The sequence below is a fragment of the Accipiter gentilis genome, chromosome 24 (genome assembly GCF_929443795.1).
Source record: "Accipiter gentilis chromosome 24, bAccGen1.1, whole genome shotgun sequence".
Lineage (NCBI taxonomy): Eukaryota > Metazoa > Chordata > Aves > Accipitriformes > Accipitridae > Astur > Astur gentilis.
The window spans coordinates 2,567,085-2,591,125 of record NC_064903.1 but is presented as its reverse complement, the minus strand read 5'-3'; the positions used below and the strand labels follow the sequence as shown (position 1 = coordinate 2,591,125).

General features: G+C 44.2%; 1 long non-coding RNA gene across 1 annotated transcript in view; it reads left to right on the top strand.

The window, feature by feature from the left end:
* The first annotated feature begins 3,547 nt into the window (after positions 1-3,547).
* LOC126050159 (uncharacterized) overlaps positions 3,548-24,041 on the top strand; it is a 39,260-nt gene continuing 18,766 nt past the window's right edge. Inside the window, exons 1-2 of the long non-coding RNA XR_007509438.1 lie at positions 3,548-3,626; positions 19,819-19,955. This is a non-coding gene — a long non-coding RNA (uncharacterized LOC126050159). The remainder of the gene's footprint in view (positions 3,627-19,818; positions 19,956-24,041) is intronic.

Genomic DNA, 24,041 nt, shown 5'->3' with positions numbered 1-24,041 from the left:
TCATGCTTATATGCTGGAAACTTGCAGAACAGACCATGGTCATGTTTAAGAATTTTTCTAAGTAATCTCGTTTAGTAAAGGCAGTGAGGTGAGTTAAAAAAAAGACTAACAGCTCTGAGATTCATGGGTGGGCTTAAAGAATGAATAGGAGAATTAGTGGTCATGACTCACTGGCCAGGCCTGCTGTTGCAGAGTATTTCTAAATCCAAGATGTGCAAGCTCAAGAAACCCGATAACCAGATCCGACTCTGAACCACGCTGTTAAATGGAGAAATGTTAGAATCCCCATAGTGATCTTGCGAACGTTCTTGATCGCAACAGGAGAACTGAACCTCACTGCTGCTTTCAGGTGCTTCTGCTCAATCCAGATTCAAATCCAGAGCTTGGTCCATGTTTGTTTTCCAAGCTTTTTAGAAAAGAACAGTTGATGATGAAAAAAATGCAGTGACACAGAACGTGACGCTGTTTGTCAGTGGTGGATCATAGCAAAGGCCAAAGAGAAGAAAGTAGTTTTCTATGCTGTGTCTTTCATTAAACAGCAAAGTAAGAGAAGTGCTATTGAAATAAGAAAGCTGTGATGTTTTGGAGGAAGGGGAATTGCAGCTAGCAGTCGTAACCTGAAATGACCATTACCATACAACTGTAACCATAGCTACCCTCTTTGAAAAGAAGTGCAGTGAGATGTATAAAACCATCTTTATTAATGACAAACTGAATGACTGTCATACCCAGTTGGAGCAAAACAAACCATCCTTTAATACAGCTTTCGGTACAGCTTTGTTCCTGGTGTGTTTTGCCGAGAAAATGGAAGAGGGAAGGTGAGGGCATGATAAAAATGAAAACACCTGCCATGATTCTAAATTTATATTTTAAGTTAATCCATATAAGAGGGACATATTCCAAGAAAATGTGGCCAACAAAAAAAATAATAATAATAAAAAAAAAAATCTGTTGCTAGACTAGATAAACTGCAGAGTGGCCTGTGTATAAACACATGTAGGCAGCATGTGAACAAAAAAAGTCTCTATTAGTAGACGAGATTGCATGACAGGCCACTTAGGTGTTCCTAGAAGAATGCGGTATTACCATTTTAAATCAACCAGTTTCTGCTCATAATTAAGCCACTGTGAGTCAGAAACAACTTCACTGACCACAGCATGGTGATTGCTCTTCACATGGTCAGCTCAGCACAGAATTTCATGCAGGAGTAGGCGGAACATGGCTTTTATTCCTGCAAAATGGCCAACAGGAATACAAATTCTGAGAAGACTTACTTTCAGCCAGCAACAGTTTAAGACTTTTGGGTCAGAATTAAGAAATTCTTCCAACTCCAGCCAAAAGACAGCAGACTGGGTGTTTACCAGTCACCCTTGGAAAAAAAGAAAGAAAAATTCATCTGTTTAGCAGTCTATGAGTGACTGAAAAAATCCTCGTGTCCTGTTCTGGAAAATAAAGCATGCTGAGAGCTCAATTCCCAAGGCAGCAGGCAATATATGCTCATAAAAAGGAAGGTATAGCAATAAGATAAGTAAACGATTGTAACCTGCAAATAGATGTGGATAGAACAAAAAGGATTAAGTAGAAAGAAGGGGTTTTGTCAAGAGCACAATTAAATATTTATCTTTTGTGCTCTGTCCTTAAGGAACTGCAGGGCAAACTGAACTTAACATTTTTCAGAGGACGTGTTTAAAGAGATTTTTTTTCTCCACTGCTTTTGAGTCATATATATATATTTGCTACAGGAGATTCATTGTTTCAGTGACTGATTTGTATAATCTAGTTGTTATGGTAGGCAACCAAGGATGAAGAAAATAGTTAATAGTGCTTGCTATTTTAATAGGGAGTTGCAGATTTGTGGTGTGTATCAGGGTGCTGAGGTTTTTCACAGCCTTTGTTTTTTTAATGCAGTATTGTTCACCCCAAGCTTTCCCAGACCAGCTGTTTCACTGCTTGCTCCTCTCCAAAAATCATGATATTGGCTTAAAAAAACAGAATGAGATCTTCACTAACAGGGCAATGAGCTGAAGGGCTCTGTGCTTTGTAGTCGATACTTGAAGCTGTCTGCCTCAAATCTGCGTGAAATGCTGGAGACCAAAACCTGGCTCTACATCCATCTCCCTATGAAAATGTGTCCCTTGCAGGGACAGGAGGGGATGGCCCCTTGGTCTTGGGGGCCACCACGCTCTGCTGCAAACAGCAGGTAATGCCCAGGGAGGGCCCGAGCAGACTGTGCTGCATGTTATGGGACCTAACAGGGATTGCTCTTTGCAGGCATTGCTTGCTGTTTTTATACAGCTTCATGCATCATTTCTTCATGCTTTGGCCTTCAAATTCAGTTGTCCCCAGGTCCAGCTTGCTGTGATAAATCCTACTAGCTACTAGGTGACCATTCAGGCAGCTCCTGTACCTCTCAGGTCTTCTTTTTGTTTTTCAGAAGTCAGTACAGCTTTCCTCAGAAACTGTCCAGGGCCAGTCTTCAGGCAAGGTTCAACCTTTCGATATACGTCAGAACACCACCTTCCTTCTTTCTTTCTTTCTTTCATTTTTTTCCCCTTTCTTTTTCCTCCCTGTGGAAGTGATTGAACCTGGGTTATGGCAGGTAGTTGAGACCCAATCTGCACCACCAAACTGAATTCCTCTTCAGTTTTTCTCCTTTGCCATGTACACTTTTCAGTTCTTAAACAAGTGATCAAAAACTTGTCACGTGTTGCTCTGGGTTGCTTTCTCGTGTGTGACTTTTCTTGCGATCCATGTGTTGTTCTACACTTTGGCATAAACTGTATGGCACAGTTCTTCTTTCATGGTCCAGAAGCTTTTTTGGATAGCTAGGAAGAATTGGGGCTCCCTACCTTCTCCCTTTCTGTCATCCTTCCTGCAATTAGACATTGCAGCTGGGAATAGTCATCCCCCCCCTACAGTGGTCTTCAGGAGTCTGGGAAACCTCTTGTGAGTCTTTCTTTTAACAGAAGAGCACAGAGATAGCTGTCAGGTGGGACCGTGCCATCTCGTTTACCCCAAAGTAAAGGCTGACCAGCAGCTGCTAGTGAGGCTGTCCTGCATAAACCCAGTCCCCACAGAGGGGCTTCATTTGCAGCTTGGCAGATCCTTGCAGTTCCACACACTCAGGAGCCTCGTGGGAGACAATGCATTATTTCTCTTTCAGCTGTGCAGTACCAACCACTTATTGGAAACACTTTGCCATTTCTATTGTTGGAGGCATTGGTGATCACAGAGAAAAATATGTCCTTTCAACCAGAGCTGTAATTACTTACTGTGCTGAAAGAAAAGTAAGTAAATTCTTTGTAATGCATTAACCTTTGTCCTAATAATAGGTATCACTTTAGCTGTCACTGATTCTTGGAAAACAGTGCTATTACATTACAAAATTAATTTAGTATCTTTTGTTTTCACAATTGAGTGTCTTTTCCTTGTATTACGTTCCACTTACTTTCTCTAGTAGATATATTGTCATTTTTTTATATTTTCTCAGTACTTAACAGTGAAAAAACTGAAGATCTTTCTTCAGAGAAGTTATGCTAGAAATACTTTCATGATCCATGTTGTTTCCTGTCTTATGCCTGACATGCACTATGAGTAATTTTGGAAATTCTTCTGCACCAATGACAGTAAGTATTGGTGTGCGTTTATTTCCTCAGAAAATTATTTCTGTGCTTGTTCCAGAAACTGAAATGACTCTTGTTTCTTTGAAAGAATTATCTTAAATTGTTGATATATTTCCACCACTGTTGTTGTCAGGATCACATTCAAGGACAGGATGTAATTTTATTTCTTTTTAACAATTTAAAAATACAGAATCGTTTGGATTCAATCTGCCATAAAAATTGCGTGAACTGTTCTGCAGTGCATTTGATCACAAATAAGATGGCTTGGGAAAGCTAAACAGTCTTCAGCAAATTTAGTTCCTTTGCAGCCACTCATAATCCTTCTCCCAGTCATTCCCAGTTCACTGCTTTACTTTGATTCACAAGTACTGCAGCAGCAAATATTGCATGGGCTCAGGATGAGAAGGCTCCATTGCAGCTCTCCACTGCAGTGCTCAGGGGATCATTTCCTGAAGGCCACAGCCTGGTTTTATTTCTATCCCAGACCCACAGCTGAGGCCTGTCTCTAGCACACAGGGGCACTGCAGGTGCTGCTGCAATGTGGGCTGGATGGGGCGGGTTGCTTGGGCTGCTCTGCCAGGAGCCTGGCTGTGGAGGTTGAATCGTTCATTTTCCATGTGTCTTGGGACACTCAGTTAAAACATCTCTGAAGGACAGTGATGCAGCACTTCCATCTCCCTCTGATGGCTGGGACACCTCCTCCCACAAATGGGAGAATAAGCAGATAAACTGCTTGGAAACAACACTCCAGACTTCTTGGTATTATCATTCAGGCAGAGACAGAAGAAACAGAAGAACATGGAGCAAGCACAACATTTTAAAATAGCAAAAGACCAAGTTTCTAAAGCCTCACAGATAACTGATTGTTGTCAGGTTGGAAGGGACCTCCGAAGCTTGCGTCATCTACCCTACTGTTCAAAGCAGGACCAACTTTAGCCATAGACTGGGTTGCTCTGGGACACGAAGCCTCTGTGTGTCTTAGTCTCCACTGCTGACTACTATTTTGAGTAGATGCAAGCTGGTGGGAAATTTGAACTGTGGGTGGACATGTTGAAGTTGACGTGCATTTTTTGCTTTCATAAATGCTCCTCTGAATTGGATTCTTTGAGGAAACGCTTCTTACTGGCAGATGTTTTAAAATTACAAAATTAAGGCATCCGCTACTGTTGTGGCTGGTGTTAGTCTGCAGTTTCTATGCTGTGCCTTTGCATTTTGCATTTCACTTACTGTGGTCAATAAAAACAGAGGCTTGTTATATTTTCATTCAACTTCTTCCTGTTCATATCCATGTTCTCCATCTGACTCCCTCAACGGCTCCCTGCAAAGTCTGAGACCACAAGCTTTTCCTGCCTGCCTCCATGGCATAGTTCATCTGGTTTTAGTGCTTCCACCAAAAGTACATACATTGTTAGTGAAATCTTATGTGCTGCAATGCTCTTTTAAAAGAAAGTTTAGCACCAGTCTTCGGCCAAACTTTAAATATTAACAGCCATTATAAGGAATATTGTCTGCATGGCAGCTCATCTCTTGAAGATCAGATTAAATGAAAGACCTGAAAATTCCTATTAGGGAGGTCTTTGGATTGCTGAGAGATGCGTATTGGGTGGACAGGGTGAACTCTGCGGTGGGGAGTGAGGGTTGTCTATAGATCTTTATTTAGATGTGTGTCCTGGGTGTAGCCACACACTAACCACCTCTGCTGCATACAAAGCATGGAAAGAAAGAAATACATTTCTTCAGACATAGTGTGAGCCTCAGCTTATCGCTAATGGAGCTACAAGGATGCATGGGAACTCTGCCCTACAGGAGAAGATGGAAAGCCAAGTCTCTAAGAAGAAAACAGTGGGAACAAAACTCAGCTTCTGGTGTGGAGAATAGCACAGGGTGCTGTACCCAGACCTGCATGTGCTGGAAATGCCGGAGGAGGGTTCCCCCCTGACTGAATGGCTTGGTCTTGCTAAAGTCTGTATAACCTACTTGGTGCTCCACAGCAGGTCTGGTCTTAAAGAAAATACTGCAGGCTAAAACCCTCAGAATCTAGAGAACAAAGTGAGAGCAGCTTGTTGGAGTTGAGAACCACATCTTCTAAATGTTAAGGGGCATGTTGCAGGAGATGCTTAACAGACGCAAAAGGTCATCACTGCCCAAGCTTTCAGTAAAACAAAGGCCAACTATTTTTAACTTAATTTCAAGTGGGAAGCCTAAAGCCATAAGCTGGCCTGATTGCAGAAGGCCTAGACTTCTGTGATAATCAGAGCTGTATGCATAATGTAGGCTCATGACTGCATACGCTGCAAGCTGCGTCCAAAATCTGTTCTGACCTCTGCTAATGCTGTGACGCCTGCAGTTGCAGATGGGGCCTGACCTCATGAAGTCCTGCAAGCACTGCACTAAAAATCCGTTCCTGTCTTGGAGAGTTACTGTAAGAGACAGCGAGTTCATGAACCAAAGGTGGGGGTTAACAGAGAGAGACATAAATAATTTGCATTACTTAGTAGTGCCCCCATCTTCAGCTGTCCACTGCAAATGAGTGAAAAAGCGAGATTGATTGCCAGGCAAATGGGACAGACACCATAAGATCCATAGCAAAAAGATCTTGTGTTCTGCTTGGAGAATCCAGGACTACTCAGATGTGTCCTCTACAGGACACAAAGATTTGACTCCAAGGCTATTTTAAAAAATAAATATGTGTATTTTCTTTTAAAGACAGATCTGCAGAGATCTTGTTAATGTACCTGCTGGCAGGAGTAGAAGCATTGACAGGAGAAAGTCTGCATCTCTGTTTTGTATGGCTTTCTTCACCCTGGTGTTAGAGCCAAGAGAAGCCAAGTTCTGGTCCCAGATCATTTCCCAACATTTCTTGGTGCTGCTGTAGAAGGTGGGACTGCAGATGTAGGTCTCTGTTCTTACTTGTTTCTAGGATTGAATAAAAGCTACTGTGACTTTTTGGTGAACTTTATGAACCCAGCAGGATCTGAACATAATCTTGGATGGGTAAGCAGCGCCAAAGTTGCACCTCACTTCCTGAAAGTTCAGCTTGTCATCTTTCTGGTGTGACAAAGCTGTGTCAAGAAGAAAAAAATATGCAAGTTTGGGCCAGCCTTATTCCTCCTGAAATAGTATTTGCAGCAGGGCTTTTCTCAAATTTATGGAGGGCATATGGAATATTTTTCTGATTTTTTTAACAGTCTGGGAGTGCAGGCCTAATGCTCTCAGCAAGGCACGCTTTTTCCATTGCAGTGATAGGCCTGAGCGCTCAGCTGTTTTCCTCTGCAGTTATGAAACTGGATCACTTTCTGATTATGGCACTCTAGGGGGTCTGGGGAATGGGACAACTTTTTTCTTAAGAATAAGCTTGGAAGGCTTTTAAGCAGAGGAGCTGTTTGTTTCATTGACGGTTGCTAAGAGCTCAGGACAGAGTGTAGGTCTCATCCTGGAGCGCCCGAGTGCATCGTTTCGCTTGGATTGACAGTTTGCAAACGAAGCTGATCTGTCCCCTTGGGTGGCTGCCAAGTACGCCATGAGGTCACTGCCTGCAGCAGTGATGTAGGCGAGACGGGAAAGGTTTTGTATCCAAATTAATAAATTCGATGCAGCCTGGGCCTGTTCTTGGCTGGCTTTCCACCCGCTCTGGTAGGAAGCAGTCATCAGTCTGACAGACCCGTCTGCAGCTTACAGACCGCTGCAGAATGTTGTCCTCAGAGCAAATGGTGCCAGTTACCCAAACAGATGACCCCACAGTTAGGATCACTGTTTGATCCCATGGCTCCCATTCCTCAGCCGTTGATCAGAAGGACGTCTGCCTCTGTGCTCGTGAAGGTGATCCTATGGCTCAGCTCCCCAGTCATAAACTTTGTATTTCAAAGGGAAATTCTGCTATTGCCAAAGTGGCTATTTTCAACAAGCAGGTTTTTCCTCCCCTGAGCAGAGGCAGGGAACATGCATGGCTGCTGCTATTTCTAGATGTTATGATACTGTCAGCTTGTTCCCTTTTTGCAAGCAGCACAAAATGGTTTTCTGTAGTATGGTGAGAGCCTTGGAGCTATGCTCAGTATGAAGCCCAGCTGCCTCGCTGGTGTTTGTCATCCCTTTGGATCTCATGAGTGACCCAGACCTCCTGAACTCCTCCAGCATATTTCTCACTTTAGCATTCTGCATTACTGCCACATGCTTCTGAGGAAACCAGCATGTCCCCAGGTTGCCAAAGTGTACTGAGAATACAGATACACATTTTCATCTTTTTTGTAGGACTCCTCTTTCCCCAGCTGTGCCAGGTGCTGTGGAGGTCAATGAGCAGGTATTGTTTACACTTGCCTAGAAATTCCTGTTGAAAAACAGTGATACTTTGGGAATGTCGTTACAGGCCAGCTGTTTGGGGATCCCAAACTGCATCACACTTGAGGTATTGCCCTCATTTTTCTATCAAGGCACAGAGCTGTTATGTGGTTTGTTAGAGGTCATTATAGAGCTCTCAGCATGGGAGGCTTCTGGTCTTACTGGGTTCAGTGAGAAGCTTAGATCTGCTGTGAGGTATTTCTGATAAGGCCCTCTGACAAATTGCTGAGAACATGATCCAGCCAATAATCAGTTTTAATAGTTTCCCAGGCTGAATTACATACTTGTTTTATGTGCATAAACACACACAGAAACCCTGATACATTTGATGTTGTACTTGTGGTTGCCTTGTAGTGAAGACTCACCATTTTACATATTCAACACAGATTAAATATTTTTTCATTTTTCTTCAAAATTTTGCAGTGAGGGTGAAATTCATATTTCTCACCTCAACTTCTCTCTCAGGGTCCATATCCCAGTGTGTGCAGATTAGCCTAACCACAGCAATGGCAGTGGAGTTGCAAGAGTGATGGGGTCCTTGCTTTTTCCACCAAGTCCACAAGAAATGACAGATTGAAGACTTCCTCCTCTGGTTTGCAAGGACCGAGACCTATATATGGCTATACCCTTGTGTGGAGCGTTTCCCATATTTCACCCTGTCCATCATAAAGCACCACACTAGGTGTTTGTACCTAGCAACCTCCCTCTGCTCTTTGGGAGAACAGCCTCACAAACCAAAACCAAGTTGCATTTCCATAGTGTCCTGCAATGCACCCTCACTGGGCACTTTCCAGGGCTGGTCATTACAAATAATAATAATTAAAAGCAGTTCAGAGCAGCAAGGGGATAAATGCCTATCATCTTGGTTAGTTTCAAAGCTGTTGCAGATTGTATGCTCCAAATCACAGAAGGGAGCTGATGCCGTGGGTGAGGAGCAATGGTTAAAAAAGCCCTGGCTGCTTCCCAGAGAGCTGAGGTACTAATTAGGGCCATGGACAGTCAGCTAATTCAGACCTTAATGAGCCCTAAGGGACTGCGAGAGAACAAAAGCTCAGATGGGTACACCACTGCGCAGCCTTGAAGCAGTGCTATTTTATTAATAAGAGCCTTGACAATAGATGCGTCGTACATGCAACTGGGAGGAAACTGTGGAAAAGGAGCCTATGAAATCTGGACAGTGGAGGCAGGTCTAGCCTTCTCTAATAGCAAATTTCACCTATTAAAAAGCCAGATGCACATCACCAAGATTTGAGGTCTCTGTAGTAAAAGCCCAGAGAGCTGCAAAATTGGGTTGTTAGTCCTTGGGTTGCAAATTAAACCTGTCCAAAGGTAAGACCAAAGTCTTCCTCTTGTTTTGAGGACTTTGGAGTGGATCTTAAATTTCTTCTCTAGGTGCTTACTTTTTGGTTTTATTTTGAAGAAAAAAAAAAAAAAAAAGCCATGGTGCCTTTCCTATCCTTCATTTTCTTGGAAACCATCTTTTGTATGGGCATAGCAAGGATCTTCATGTGTGCACAAGCAGGCCTGTGATCCACCTTTGTCCCCTTATCACCCATGTGGAACCATGGCTAACATCTAACACAGGATGCTTCCATACCTCTAGGGTATAAACCAGATGTAAGGCAAAAAAAAGAAAAACAAAACCTCATAACTGTCCTTGCAACCTGCTCCCAGAGAGTCCCATGAACCTTTTTATCATCTCCAGTTAGCTTTATCTGATGCACTACGGACCCTTTGCGGTCATGTCTGTGGCCCTTTCCAGCAGAGCCTTCCTCATTTGGGTATTTGCTCTTTTGAAGCGTAACTAAATGATTTTGAACACAAACAATGAGATTACCTTTTTGGGGGTATCCTGGCAAACATGGGGCCACCCGGGCACCCCAGCCAGCCCATTTGCTCCCCGCTGGCTGCCAGGGCTGTGGGGCCCCAAACCCTGCCAGAGATGTTTGCTCCAGAGCAGAGGCAATAAGCGTTGCTGCTGTCCTGCGCCTGCTATACCTGTGCGTGCGCAAAGGCATTCCTACCCCAGTCTTCCTTCTTGGGACTGAAGGGCAGGATCTGGCCTTTCATCACAGGTTTTCACAAGGGTTTGTGCCTGTCCGGCTATAGCACCAATTATCTCTGCATTTAGCCTACCGAGAAGTTAGGGGTAATTGACATAATTTTGCTTCAGAGCTCATTTTGAATGAATTAAATTTAAATTTAATTAACTATTTTTTCACATTTTTACACTTTTTGCCTCCTCAGTAAGCTAAATTGCTAATTGTGGAATTAGAGGAGCATAATGTTAAGCTAGTTTTCAAAGAGGGTAATGAAGAGGAGGAAGTTTCTGCACACGTGATGGGTCCTCCCCACGAAAGGAGCATCTAGGTTCCTTTCCCTCCCCATTGGTCCTATTTTTATATACATGTATTACATTATATATATATAGGAATCCTCCTAGGGTTGCAATTCTTTCTGTTAAAATAAAAAAGGCCTTTTTTTGCAGTCTGCTTCAAACCCAATCTTGCTGGGAGCCCTTCCCAGACGTGTAACTGTTGCTCCCTGGTTGCTGCGGTGCTGAGTCCATCCCATTCATCACTAATCCTTTCAAAACACTGTATACAATTTTCTTTTTATTTTCTATTACATGTATCAAAGTAGGTCTGTGCTAAACCTCTGAATATCAAGCCCCTCCGAGAGAGAGAGAAGTCAGGTGTTAGCTCACCTGGAAAGGTCAAGATGGCCAATGATAAGAAAGATTAATTTTATTTCCCCGCTAAAATAAAGGATAGTGCCTTGCTCTTTACTCTTGTTTACACAGTTCAGGAACAGTTCCTTGCTCTGTAAGTCAGGATCACACCCTTCCTCTCATTGCTGAAGTGTGTTTCCTGAGAAAGTACAACCTGTCTCCTCCATCTGCCGCTGTGATCGAAATAACTAGGGGGGGAGCTCTCCTCCCCCTACCCCATGCGGGAAGTGTTACTCAAAAAACCAAGCTGCGTGCAGCACCTGCTAACCGGCCCCTGTGCACCGGGCTCGGCGTTTCCCAAAGCGGGTCAGGCAGTGCTGCCAGTGGGGGATAATTATCTCCTGCGGCACGTGGCTGTAAAGAGCTGGCAGCTGGTGTGCTACACGTTATGGTAGATGCTGCGTGGAGGTACGTAGGCAGCTTCAAAAGCTGATGCACACTGGGTGCAGGAGTCCAAAGCACTCAGCACGGTCCTGCTGTGTCCGCAGGTGGTCAACAAATTCGCCCTGTCTGTATGACAGCCTTCCTATCTTTTGCAACTTGACTGTACGAGATGTTTATTTTACTATATCTATATTTTGCTATTTATAGCCATCTTTGTAGCTATGTTCTGTCTTTTGCATCACGTCAGTATTTACAGCTTGCACCCTTTAAATATCCCAGCCAGGCAATTGCGTTGTTTTGTTACTCTCTCCTCTGCTTCTGTCCTCTTCCTGTGCTGCAGAGGGCAATGTGTCCCTCCACTCATATGTAACCTCTAGTGTTTGTTTCTTTCTGGTGCTCTGGCTTTTCATACTACTGCAAGTAGAAATGGCTGCAGCATGGACAGGAAAAAAGTGCTTATTTTTGGCCTACTGAACTTAGTACCACAAAATAATAGGCTATGTTGCAAATTGTGACCTTTTAATCATTATTTCTGGCATGATATCCCGAAGTTCTTTTTGCTAATATTCTTGATATATGAACCTTTGAAATTTCATTTTGCAAGCGAAGATCCTAAGAACATAAAATAGTACAAGGTTGGTAAGAGTTGGGGGACCTGCAAGACAAATGCAGGTGTTTTCCTTGTCATGTAGTGAGTCTATCTCATTTCCAAAGCTTTTGCCTTAGGAAGCATTTTTAGACCAGATGTGTGCTTGCTCAGTAACCTGTTTGCTACAATAACATAAGGATATTTGGTTTTCTTCTTGTTATTTTGAGTGAAACCTGCTATGTCATGCAGATTTTTCAATCAAAATCCCCCAGCGACAGTTCTTGTGAGTCGTCATCTTTTAGGAAGTAGCTATTGGAAGTCTCTTCTCCCCCATTCCTAGTTTCCAAACCATTTAAAAGAGCTGTAATAGAACCTAGAAGACTCTTAATCAGAGTTGAAGAAATTAAACACCACTGAACACCACTCTCCCTCCCCCCTTTTCCCATCCCCACAGTCACCCACACATCTTTCTGTTACACCTCCTACCTCTCCCACATCAGCTCCTGGCTCCCTCTGAGTTTGGCTCTTAGCAAAAATGAGGACCCAAGGGTAATGCCTGGCTGGAGAAGGGAATTCATACACCTCTATGCCTGTGTATATTCTGATCCTTGACTCTGGGATGGACAACAGTATTGCGTTACTGCTGTAAGAGAGTTATGTGCTTATTCTGGAGGTGTCTGCAGCTGCTTGGCCATTGACTCTTGGAAGTATCATCTTACTCAGTGTCATGGAGAGAATGATACTTGTATCTGTATGAGAGATATGATGCATGCGTCCACTGAAATGAAAATATTATTATGATGTGGTGAAATCCCTATGGATTCTCTGCATCTTATTTCCAGCTGAAATACATTTGTGGATGCTCCATTGGATGAGTTTGATGAGAGTATCTAGGTGGAAACAGCTCTATTCTAAGCATTGAAATAGTTTTTATTTATTTATTTAAAACCCTAAATATGAGAAGACAACACACACACCCCCCACCACCCCCAAACTTGCATGTCTGTAAGAATCATGAAGCAATAACCTTCTGTTTAAGTCTGGTTTCCTGGCACCACTGCTCACCCCTAGCAGTGAAATACATGGAGGGAGGCTGTAGAGTAAAGTGGAAAGTGAAAGGAAATATGATTCACTGTATATTTTGCAGCCTTGTCATTAGAAAACTGAGTAGGTGGAAGAGCTGGGTTTGGATTAGGAATTCCTCATCCCTCCCTGTGCTTAGCTCCCTTCTCCCTTTTCACCTCTGACTTACTCAATGTAGAATTCATTAATATGACAGTGATATATTAGGCAAGCGCTGGACAGATATTTTGCCTCTCCTCCCAGGTCAATCCTCCTTCCTTCCCTCCTGCTCCTCAGCTGCTTTCTTCGGCAGCATCCATGTTCCTACATTTTGGGCAATAACAGGACCCAGAAGGGCTTTGGTATATTGGTTCCCATCTGGAACCCCTTTTCCCTGGGTTTTACCAAGCGTCTCATACATGTGGTGAATAAGCCCTACTTTGTATTTTCCCTCCTCACCACTGTTTGATGGCCATTTCCTGGGACAACAACATAAGAAAAAATAATTAGCAAAGCTCACAGCAATAACAAACCATGAAAATCTCTGCCCTCCAATTCAACTGTTTGGCATTATCAAGGAGAAGAAATGTGAAATGGTAACACTTTAATTCATTAATGTGCTAATTGATTTCACAAAATTTGTTTGCAGCCACTTAAAGCACTCTTTCTTCTCTGCTTTTTATGAACTGCAAGTACAAAGCATAAGTATGGAAAATAAGGCTGCCACTTGCACAAATAAATGAAAATACTGATATAGCCTAAGTAAGTTGCCTGAAAGCAAAAAAAAAAAATCAGATTCTTTCCTGTTCTGCTGAATTTGGTACGCATGGAAAGTACAAACTTTCTGCATTTCTAGGACTCTGTGAAAAAGAAAAGGGCAACTTTTTTCCCCATCAATAACGAACACCTAGGGGGCAATTAGAACAGAATAACAGGGGGCAGCCCAAGTCAGTGAATTTATATTTTTTTGTCAAAAAACCCCTCATCAATCTATTGTCATAGATGAATGCTAGTGAGAGAATTGGGACTTAGAAATGAAATGGAGTTATTGTCATACAAAGTGTGTCTCCTTTCAAAAACACTTCCAATGGTATTTATTTTTTGTATTGATTTCAAGAAGCTCTGGCTACAATACAGGCCCTCTTTTGGCATGAATACTTCTCTTGAGAATATTTTCCAGGTGTTTTTTTTGAACACAGCTGTATAGTTGAGAAATCAAATCAGCAATGCAGCACACAAAGGGAATGGCTTCAAAGGTTAACCCACTGTAATGGTTTGGCATTACTTTCTTGGCATCTTTGCCTGACCATCTTAAGCCAAAGATGCTATTGCCCCTGCTTTCTCTCTAAAACTCTAATGCACATCCAGAAGATAAGAATGATGCTTCTAGAGGGAGAGAGAAAAAAACAGTGCAGATTGCTCAATTTGAAAGAAAACAAAATTTTTCTCCCATTTTATTTTAAGTGGAGATGGGCTTTAATAAAAAAGGGTTGCTGGGTGAGAAGGAATGTGTCCTTCCTTATTTCTGATGGAAACAAGGCTTAATGAGCACGCACAGCACTGGCAGGCAATGGGTGTTTCCCCCACTGAAATGAAATCTAAATTTAACTTTTATGGGTGTTCTCCCCGCCCTGCATCCACCAGGTATTTTTTGCTGGACAGCTGTCAACTAGCTGGCCAGTTTGGGTCATCTCCATGTAAAGCTTTCATTTTGAAAAGCAGTTTGATGCTGAAAATGCGGCTGCATTAAGGGTCTTTCTAACTGAGCACAATGGAAATGGCAACCATGAACCATGGACCAAGGTTGTTTCTTCCCGTTGCTTTTCAATATGTGTTTCTCTGAGCGGTGTCAGAGAACAACCTGCATTCATGAGGATGGACAGAGTACTGACACTTGTGATTATTGCTACTGTGAAGCTTCCAACTATTTGGGCTTTAGGAGGAGTTGAAGCATCTGAAAATGCATTATCTTAACATTTGGCAAGATGAAAATCTGGAGGAAAGATCATTAAAAATTTGCTTTTCATTAACACAAGCTAATTAAATCATTTAGCTAGCACTTTCAGTACTGAGAGCATGCAGCCACATACTATTTTGAGGTTTCACTTGTTTTTCTGCCAAGTTCTAGTCTCCAGACCAGCTTTATATCTGAGTGGGAACTAAGGACTTTTGCACAATGTCAAGCATCATCCACTGGATCTTCTAATCTGTGGCTAGATTGTGCAACTCTTAACCAGCCAATGTGACTAATTTTAGATGTGCCTCGCTGGGCAAGTACGAGACAGCTTTGCTTAAGTACAGACCAGAGGAACAGCCCCAAGCATAAGGACTAATTGTTTAAGAATTTAGTACAATCATGAGTAAGGCTCATGTGATGTAACCCTTTCTTTTAATTCTGTGTTGTTAATGTGAACTTTGCTGTAGTCAAGGGTTTCCTGAGAATATTATTTATAATACACTCAGTTCCTAAACCCCTTTTTATTTCTCAGTAGCAGAACATCACTCTTTCTGTGGTTTCAGCATACAGTCTAGGAAAAGGGGCTTTCTCCTGTTTTGTTGTGGATTCATCTCTTTGCCATTATCCTTCTCACATCTTTGTTGGATGTAGACTTTGTTTTCCTTTAATAAACTTATTTTTAGCTCAGTGAAGTACACTTGAGATACCAGCCTTCCCAGGCAGCCATGCTGCTGCCTAAGCAACCATATTCTTTCTGGAGCATTTCAGGTAAGGTGGGGTTTTCTTCCCCAGTAAGTAGTAAAGCTGCCCCGAAATACATGCAGTGCTTGGACTGGAGTTTTATTTCCCAAGAAAGGCTGAAATCCTGCAAATCAACAATAACACCCTGACTGACTCCAGAGAAGTGAGGCTGAAGGGGGAGTAGCTGGTATACAGCCTCAATAAAACAGGGAATATGTGGGTACATCACACCCAGAAAGAACAAACGCCTGACCCAGCTTCTCACTCGGGAGACTGCAGAAGCCTAACGATTAATCCGGAGGAAAATTCCCCATAGACTTCAGTACACTTTGAAGGAGGCTCTTCCTGTGCTGCTGCTGCCCGATTTGGTTCAGTTCATCTTCAGTGGGGCTTTGCCTGGGGAGAATAAAGCTCTAGCACCTTTCCTGGGAGCAATGTGAGTGCCCTTACCATTATGGCCAGCAAGGCATACTGTTGAATACATGGTATTTCTCTCTAGGACCCTGAAGCTGGCAATGCAGTATTGGTAACAGAAACCTTTGCATGGAAGAAATGTGGGGGGGAACCATTGCTGCAGCCCAGGGAATGAGGAGAGATGGGCCAGGGCCATGGATTTGATCTTAAAGGTCTTTTCCAACCTAAATGACTCTATGATTTGTGTCTGGCTGGTTCTCAGCAGCTCGTAAGAGGAGGTTTGCTCAGTATCATCCCTTCCATTAAAATGGTTGTCCTTAGGGAGTTCTGCTTGCTATCTAGTATGAGATACATTTTTTTCCCCTCACTGCTGTCATTTTGTTGTCATAGCTCCTAACTGATTGCTCAGTGCTGTTCACTCATAGCAGCGGAGCTCAGGTTTTATTCCTATGATCAAGAGCTTACAAAAGTCTTTCGCCAAGTGCCACGTGCATCAGCAGCTCGGTACCACTGGGTACGGCCATGTCCATCACTCCTGGAAATGATGCCTTTTCCCACCACCAGCAATAGCAGTTGTAACCTCTATGCCTGGCTCTCTGCTGATATACAGCACTCATAACACATCTATGCCTGCCTGGGACTGCTTAATGGAAACTTAGCCACAGCGAGAGGCAGAGGAAGAGTGAGAGAAAATGCTCAGGAGGAAAAGCGCGAGAGAAAACAGCCTCTTACCATAGCAGGAGACAGTTTTTTAAGGAGGGAGCTTGCAGATGTTTGTGGAAACCTGCCCCAGGTCTGGAAGGATGTGCACAGACAAATGCTTGAGAACTGGATGCAGGGCGGCACCATGGTCCAGTTGGAAATGGAGAATGACAATGATTAATGCAGGATATGAGACGATAGCTAGCAGGGAGTGAGCTGGAAAGGAGTTTGCAAGTGAAAGCCAAGAGGCCTGCAAACCAAAGGGCCCCTTATCTCACTGCTTCCTCCAGCGAGAGAAAGTGAAATAAGGAGGCTGTGGAGCAGAGCTGGCACTGCCTGGCCAGGATGATACAGTTCTCTCTGCACCTGCACTGGCTGCTGGCACGAAAACAAAAAAAAAAAAAAAGGAAAGCAAAAATGGAAATCATGAAATGCAAAGAAATTATTAAAACCAACAAAAGTTAGGAAAGGGCTGCTGTGCTCTTGCCTTAGCCATTGCTCCCAAAACATTCCAGAGATGTCCTATCTAGCTGGGATCCAGGCTCCATCAGACTAATTTCGAATTCAAAAGAGCTCTAATTATGCTATTTACTGCTTCTCAATTGCATTTGAATCAAACCATGGGGCCCAAACAGCTGAAGTTAGGGATGTCCTTAATGCAGGCTTCAGGTGCAATCTTAACTGCTTCTACCCAGCACCTGGGCAGTGGGGTAAGGTGAGAAGAGATTTGGGGGGAAATAAGAGGTGAAATAATGAGTTGCAGTGTGCCCCCCATGCTGAGCAGTGTCAGGACCCCCCTCACATCTTGGTGCACCAGTGTGCTGATTTTTCTCATTACTAAAATGAATGGGGCAGGGAGTGTGGGTGTGCGCACAGTGCCCAAGCACAGTGCTTTCCCAAACTGTGCTGGGCTTCTAGGCACCATTACACGAATAACAAGAAATAATGTCACTGGAACAAATGCTGCTGTTTAAATGACTTGCTCGTGGCTTTGTTTCAGCCGTTACAACATTGCAGAACTAATGGCCAATCACTAACATTACAGCAACGTCCTTGTCACAAATGAATGCACACACTGAGCTTTATTTCTGTAATGTCATCGGGCTGGCAGATAACAAGAAAGAAGAAATTTTGCCTGTAAATTGCAGCACATGTTAAAAATCACAAGTAGAAAGCAGAGGAGCTTGTGAATCACCTCACTGATCAAGGCTTTACAATGCTCAGTGCTGGTCAGAGCAGGGAAATATAGGGTGATGACAGAAGTCTACATTTTCTGAACAGGCTGTACTAGGAAGATGTGTCTGGAAAGTGAGAAGGCAATGAATTAAATACAAAAGGAAACTAAAAAAAAGCAAAGAGGAAAGGAAAGAAAGGAAGGAGAGGAAGGAAAACAAGAAAGAGGGAGGGAAAAAAAGAAAATGAGAAGGGAAGAAACACGTCAATTTGTAAGCGTAAAGCTATCCAGAAGGATGGGAGCAGGACCCCTCTGAGCTGCTGCTCAGGCCAGCCCTGGCTGAAGGCTCTGCAGGAACCCTGGTGCTGGGGTTGGCAGTGGCTGCAGCCGGGGCTCGGTTCGGTTTGGATGGACACGTGGCAGGTTGGCCAGTCCGGCGGTCCCTTATGGCCCATTGTGGGAAAAGGGGCTGCGATGGTGGGCTTGGCCGGGACTATTTAGACACGCTGCACAGGGTGACCAGCAAGAGGGGAGCAGGCGAATGGGCTGTAGAACAAGTAAGTGAAACAGGAATGCTGGTGGAAGACATGGCTTCTGGCATCTCCCCAGGCTGCGGGGCCGGGAGGCAGTGAGCGGGCTGGCCACGGGGTCACCGAGGATGGGCTGGGAACACACGGTGTTGGGCAGCTGCCCCAGGCATGGGCCAGCCGTGTGTCAGTCTCTCCAGGACCATCCAGCTAGAAATGCTTACTGCTTCTTCAGAGAGGGTCGGTGGTGTTACCAATGTCCCCTGCGGCAGTTTGGGGTGGCCCTTAGGAGCATGCAGCCAGGCAGTAAGAGGCAGGTGTTCACTAGCCATAAAGAGGCTTTCGCCTGTGCTGCGCAGGGTCCCCGGCGCCTGCGATTGCTACAGCAGACACTGTGGTCTCTGCACGGGATTCCCTTTGATCAGTACCGGCTTTGTTCATTTTGTAAGCCCTCAACTTCTCTGTTCCTTTCAAATACTGCTGAAATGTCTTACACTGGCATGCTTGAAATGATGTCCCCTAATACAGCACCCTCTTCCCACCACCTTAGTCTTCCAGTCTAATCATTCACTAGCTTTAGCACTGAACTCTATTCTTGGGAGCCAAATCATAACAATGCTTCTTCGAGCAGCTTTAAGTTGATACGAGCTATAAGTCAAGAGGAACAATTTAAAAATAAAAAAAAAATCAATATATTTTACTTAGGCAAGCGTTACTATGTCATTAATATTGCCTTCATTTGCTAAGTCTTTTTACAGTCCACTTAGCCTGCAATCTGCCTGCTGTTTGCTCTGAGCGCTCTGCTAGACCGGACAGGGACAGTAACTGCAATCAGCTTTGCTAGCTGGTTTTTTTATGCTTAGTTTCACTTGAAGGGGCTCCACTGCAGTGTTTGGATAGAAACACTTCAGAGACATGGTTATTTATTTAAACCATCTGTTTCCATTGGCACAAAGATAGCCCATCACAATATTTCTGTTGGTCTTCAAACTCTTTGCACACCTGGCAGTGGCCGTACAGCAGATCCAAGTGAACGGATCCTGACAGGAATATATAATGCCTATAATAATATAAATATAATATATATAATGCCTATCACTGAAAGCAATGCCCTTTTTCTGCTGCCCTCACTGAATTTCTCATCCTCCAGCCTGGGAATAGCACAGGAATTATAATTGGAGGGGAGTGGAATTCAAACTGGCACTTCTACAGCAGTTTGTATCAGCCTTTCTCTTCCAGCAAAAGCTTTTTGTTTGTGTTTGGTGCAGGATAAGTATGGCCTTTAACCCTCTACATGACTGGGTATTACTAACATGCCTTTTCATGAAAAGCCAAAAGAATTACAGAGTCAGGGCAAAACCCAGGGCTGAGCAGTCTCCACATGGCTCTCCCCCAGGGTTGTTATCTCTGGCTTTTTGGGGACTGTAAAACATCCCCGTTAGGTCCTGGTCCTGCTTCTAGTCTCTAACTAAACTGGGTCTGTCTGGGGAGTGTGAAGGAACACTTCTACAATGAATGTGGGCTTTGGTGGGTGCTGCCTCTTGGGTATGTGCTCTGATTTCTTTTTCACCCCCCCCAGGAGACAACATGAACACAGTCTCTGCTACCTCAAATTCTGCAGTCCGGTTTCCCATGTGTTGGTAAATCCGCAGGTTCAGCATGCCCAAGGTGCAAGAAGTGGATGGGAAAACCCAACTGCCTCTTTCCTTTTGCCAGGTAAGTGTTGTTACCACCCGCTCCAGCATAAAACCACATTGTATCTGCACACAACAAACAACTTCTCCCTCTCGAGGGATGCCATTAATGGAGCCCCTGGGTAGCACTAAATTATGTGCGAGGCTGAAACCACTCATCTGTAATCAGGCAACAAAATCAAACTTTTGTTTAATGGTACATCCAGGCAGTAAAAATAAGGCCAGTGTAACTGCGCTAGCAACACCGATAACAACAGCATGACACATCCTTGAGCAATTTGGCTGCGCGCTCGCCTCCGCAGCCAGCCGGCAGCACGCACAGCCGGCGCTGCCTGCAGCAGGCAGGCCGCATGCCGTTAGTCAGCCCCTTCCCTGCGGCATACAAAAATTTTTTGCTTTTCTCCATCCGTTTCCTTTTGCCCCCGGCGATCCTGCCCGCACCTGACAAGGAGGCTGCGAGTACCACAGCTGGAATCCAGGCTGGGGCAGGTGCTGCAGGCAGGATACGTACCTTGCATGTCAAAGGCCATTTAGCATCACCTTTGCAGTCACCTTTACTGTCACCGGCAAACAGCAGATGCCTTCAGGCGGCGATTCGGCAGGACCAAACACGGTGGCTTTCTGGGGAGCCTGCACACTCACAGTCCTTAGAGAACGGGCACAAACTGTCCTGGGAGCAGAACCAGAGACCATGTCACCCGTCTCGGCTCTCGCCACAGCTACGAGTATTTATTGTATTTGCTCCTATTTTCTTTTCCTGGTCCAAAGACTCTGGATTTCCTTTGTATAGCGTGAAACCACCGCAGCAGCAGGGCTGGCCAGGGACTCCTCTCTTGCTGCCCTGTATCTGTGGGGGAGTGAAACTTTGAGGAAATCAGTGCGTTGGTCACATATGCCCTCAAAAACCAGCCTGTAGGATAAGGGCTTTGTTAAGGCAGGTGGCAGCATGGTTACAGCTCCCCTTGACAGGACGAGAGAACCCTCCCTCTTCCTGACCCACCTTGTGCGTACACACAGCACCCACCCACGTAACGGGCACCAGTGCTTTTGCCTGTTGGAGTAGGGCTCTTGGTGGCTGCCACAGGCTTTTGTGTCATTTGGGTGTCCCCTGGGAGTGTGAGGGCCCTCCACAGCTGGCCATGGACACCACCACAACAGAGCTTGGCTCCAGCCAAACTGAAAAATAAATTGCGAAATACAAATGGTGTGTTTTAGGTCAGATAAGGCAGCAAGTGACAGATTTTTTTTTACAATTGCACTATTAGTGCAATTTGCCTGTCTCGTCCTTTGCTGGATTTGGGCCTGTGAGGCTCTAAAAACTGTACACTTTCATGTCAGCTGAGGTTTGGATGGGGACCAGAGTGTGCTGGAAGGCTGTGCGTTTATGGCACAGGAAAAGCACTGATCTGGCTGCTGGGGAGTTAAAATACAGCAAATGGCACTTCTTCTCATTTATCCAGATTCCAAACAGAAAACAAGGAACTAGTGTGATAGCACAAATACATGGAAAGCAATTCCACTTTAAGATGTGCTAAAATACCTTTGACTCAAAAAACCCCTGCGGCCTTGTCTGCACAGGAGTGACTGATGGTGGAAAAGCTATCAAATGTCCAGGTCAGCCAGCGTCAAGCTGACATTAGAACAACCTGGGCAATATGGCTCAACAAAGCTCTGCTCAGACCATTCATCTAGACAGACCAGCTCTTGCTCAGGAGAAAGAAATAGCCAGTGACAAAGGATGTTCTGAGATAATGACAGCAGTGACTTCCACCTCTGTAAATGAATTATTTGTTCAAACCTGCTGCTCTCTTCACACTTCTGCAGTGTTTTGCAGTGAATGTGATACAGTATCAACCCAGCAAATATAAAACCTGCCTTAAAAATCACTGTCTTTAGGAGGAAGAGGTACTTCCTCTTAAGTGGCTGAGCTAAACTATTTCCAAGCATTTCCAGTCTGGATCAATCCAGTCACTAAACCCTTGGATCAAGTACAGCTTTCGGTTACACCTGTAATAAGCCTGTGTTGGGTCACTGGGGTTGTTCCAATTTATACCAGTTCAGAAAACAGTCTGGAATGTTTTTGGTTTGGGGTTTTGGGTTTGTTTTTTTTTTCTTTTTCTTTTTTTAAGCCTCAGTTACACAGTTCTAGGGAAAAATCCCACTGATTCAAAGGAGACGCTGGGTGGCTGTTGTATAGGTAAGAGGAGCCCTGGCCCTGCTGGCATGGCTGTTACTTGTTTGGCATCACCGCCCAGGGCAAACCGTGCTGTGGGCAAGGGCCACCTACTTTCTGATTTCCTATGAACTTGCAAAGGCTTGAATGCATACATACACACCCTCTGAGTAGCTGCTTCATGAATAAAAGCTTCACAGCTTTTGTAAAAGCGAGCTAAAAAGAGAAGCAAACATACCAATATATCCTCTTAATACTTCTTCAGATGAAAAAAAAGAGACTAAAACTTCTCTTCTGAAGTTAACTTCCACTGACTTCCAGGACCAGCCAGGAAGATGCCACTGAGTCTCTTGGAGCCTGAATTCTCCGAGGTTATTTATAAGACAATTTAGTACCATGGTTTATTCTGAAAAACCTAAATCCTAGCAAAAATGCGTGTCTGTTCCCCTTCAGCTTTACAATGGGTACAAAAGCCAGATAGGCTCTAACTGCATACTTTACAGCTTTCTGCTATTATAGCAACAGGGCAAGAAAGCGCGTGTGTACGAAGCCCTGTGTGCGCACAGCCCTCATCTCACCTCAAAATGTGATTACCAACTCTTCTCCCCAGCTGTGAGCTGCAGAGGTAGGCAGCAGTGACACATGCTTGACAAGATGCCCCAGACCAGAGCACTTTTTCAAGCACTGATGTTTTCTTTATGAAGCAAGTGCTTCTGCAAGGGTTTAACTTTTTAATATGTGCTCCTAAATGAAAAATAAAAGAACCACAGTGTTCCTGTCTTGAAGATTTTTTTTCTTGTTGCTGCTGTAACCAGTACTGAAAGAAGAGGAAAGTGCTCCATGTCCCTCAGAAAATGCACATGCCACCAGACTGGCTTTGGCTGGTATGTCAACAGGGAGGTGCTGGAGGAAGGTTTGGAAATGGGCGCTGGGGGGGGGTCTTGGAACGGGGAAACATTTTTGAGCCATTGCTGTTGCCTGGCCCAGCCTGTGGAAAGGGCTGAGCACAGAGACCCTGGCAAACCTGCAAGAGGTAACAAATTACTGTGGCTCTGAAATGAGAAGGTGCAAATCTTCACCAGGATGCATTTTTGCCATGAGAGAGCTGGAAAAAAAAGGTGAACATTAAAAGCATTTAAGAAATACCATGTCTCTCATTTCCATAGCAAAGGTAAGAGATTCAGACAAATAAACACAGTTTTACAATTTGTACCTGCAGTTCTGGGGAGATCGTATTTGCAGTTAAACAGCTAGCGTCCTTCCCTAGCAGCAAAGGATTGTGAAACCCTCGGTGGACAGTGCTTAGAAACGCTCTCGAAAAATGCCAGTTATTCCCGCTGCAACCCCAGCAACATGCAATTCCAGTTTGTTCTTTATAAACCCAGCACAGATGGTGCATTACATGCTTTGGAGGATGCTGACCCGCTACTGTACTTAGTGCAAAGCCTGGTGCTGCTTCTTAGCTACAGAGTAACAAGAAAATTTATTGTTTGGAGTAGATTGGGATCTGTAATCCCACACCATCAGTCAGATTGAAAGTCTGATTCCTTAAAAAGCAAAAGCTTGGCTGTAATACCATGGATATATACACGGATAAAACAGAGATGGCTTTGACATACAAAGTCGTTCATACAACATTCCTGTCACGTCACAAACATATCAGCCTAAAAGCTTTACTCATTCTATTACAGTTCCCAAGCGGAGCCGGGGCCTGACTGTGCCCATGGAGGCAGCCGGCTCTACATGGCATTCCCACGTATTTTGCACAGGAACGTGCCTTCAGCCACACGGCTCAGTAGCTGTGCAGGCAGGTGAAGTAGCATGACAGAGCATCAAACCAGGCAGAATCAATGTAGATGTTCATTTTAAGTCATTTCCCTACTAATCATCATTCATTCTGAGACTGAAGTCTATACTTTGACATGTAGGTAATAA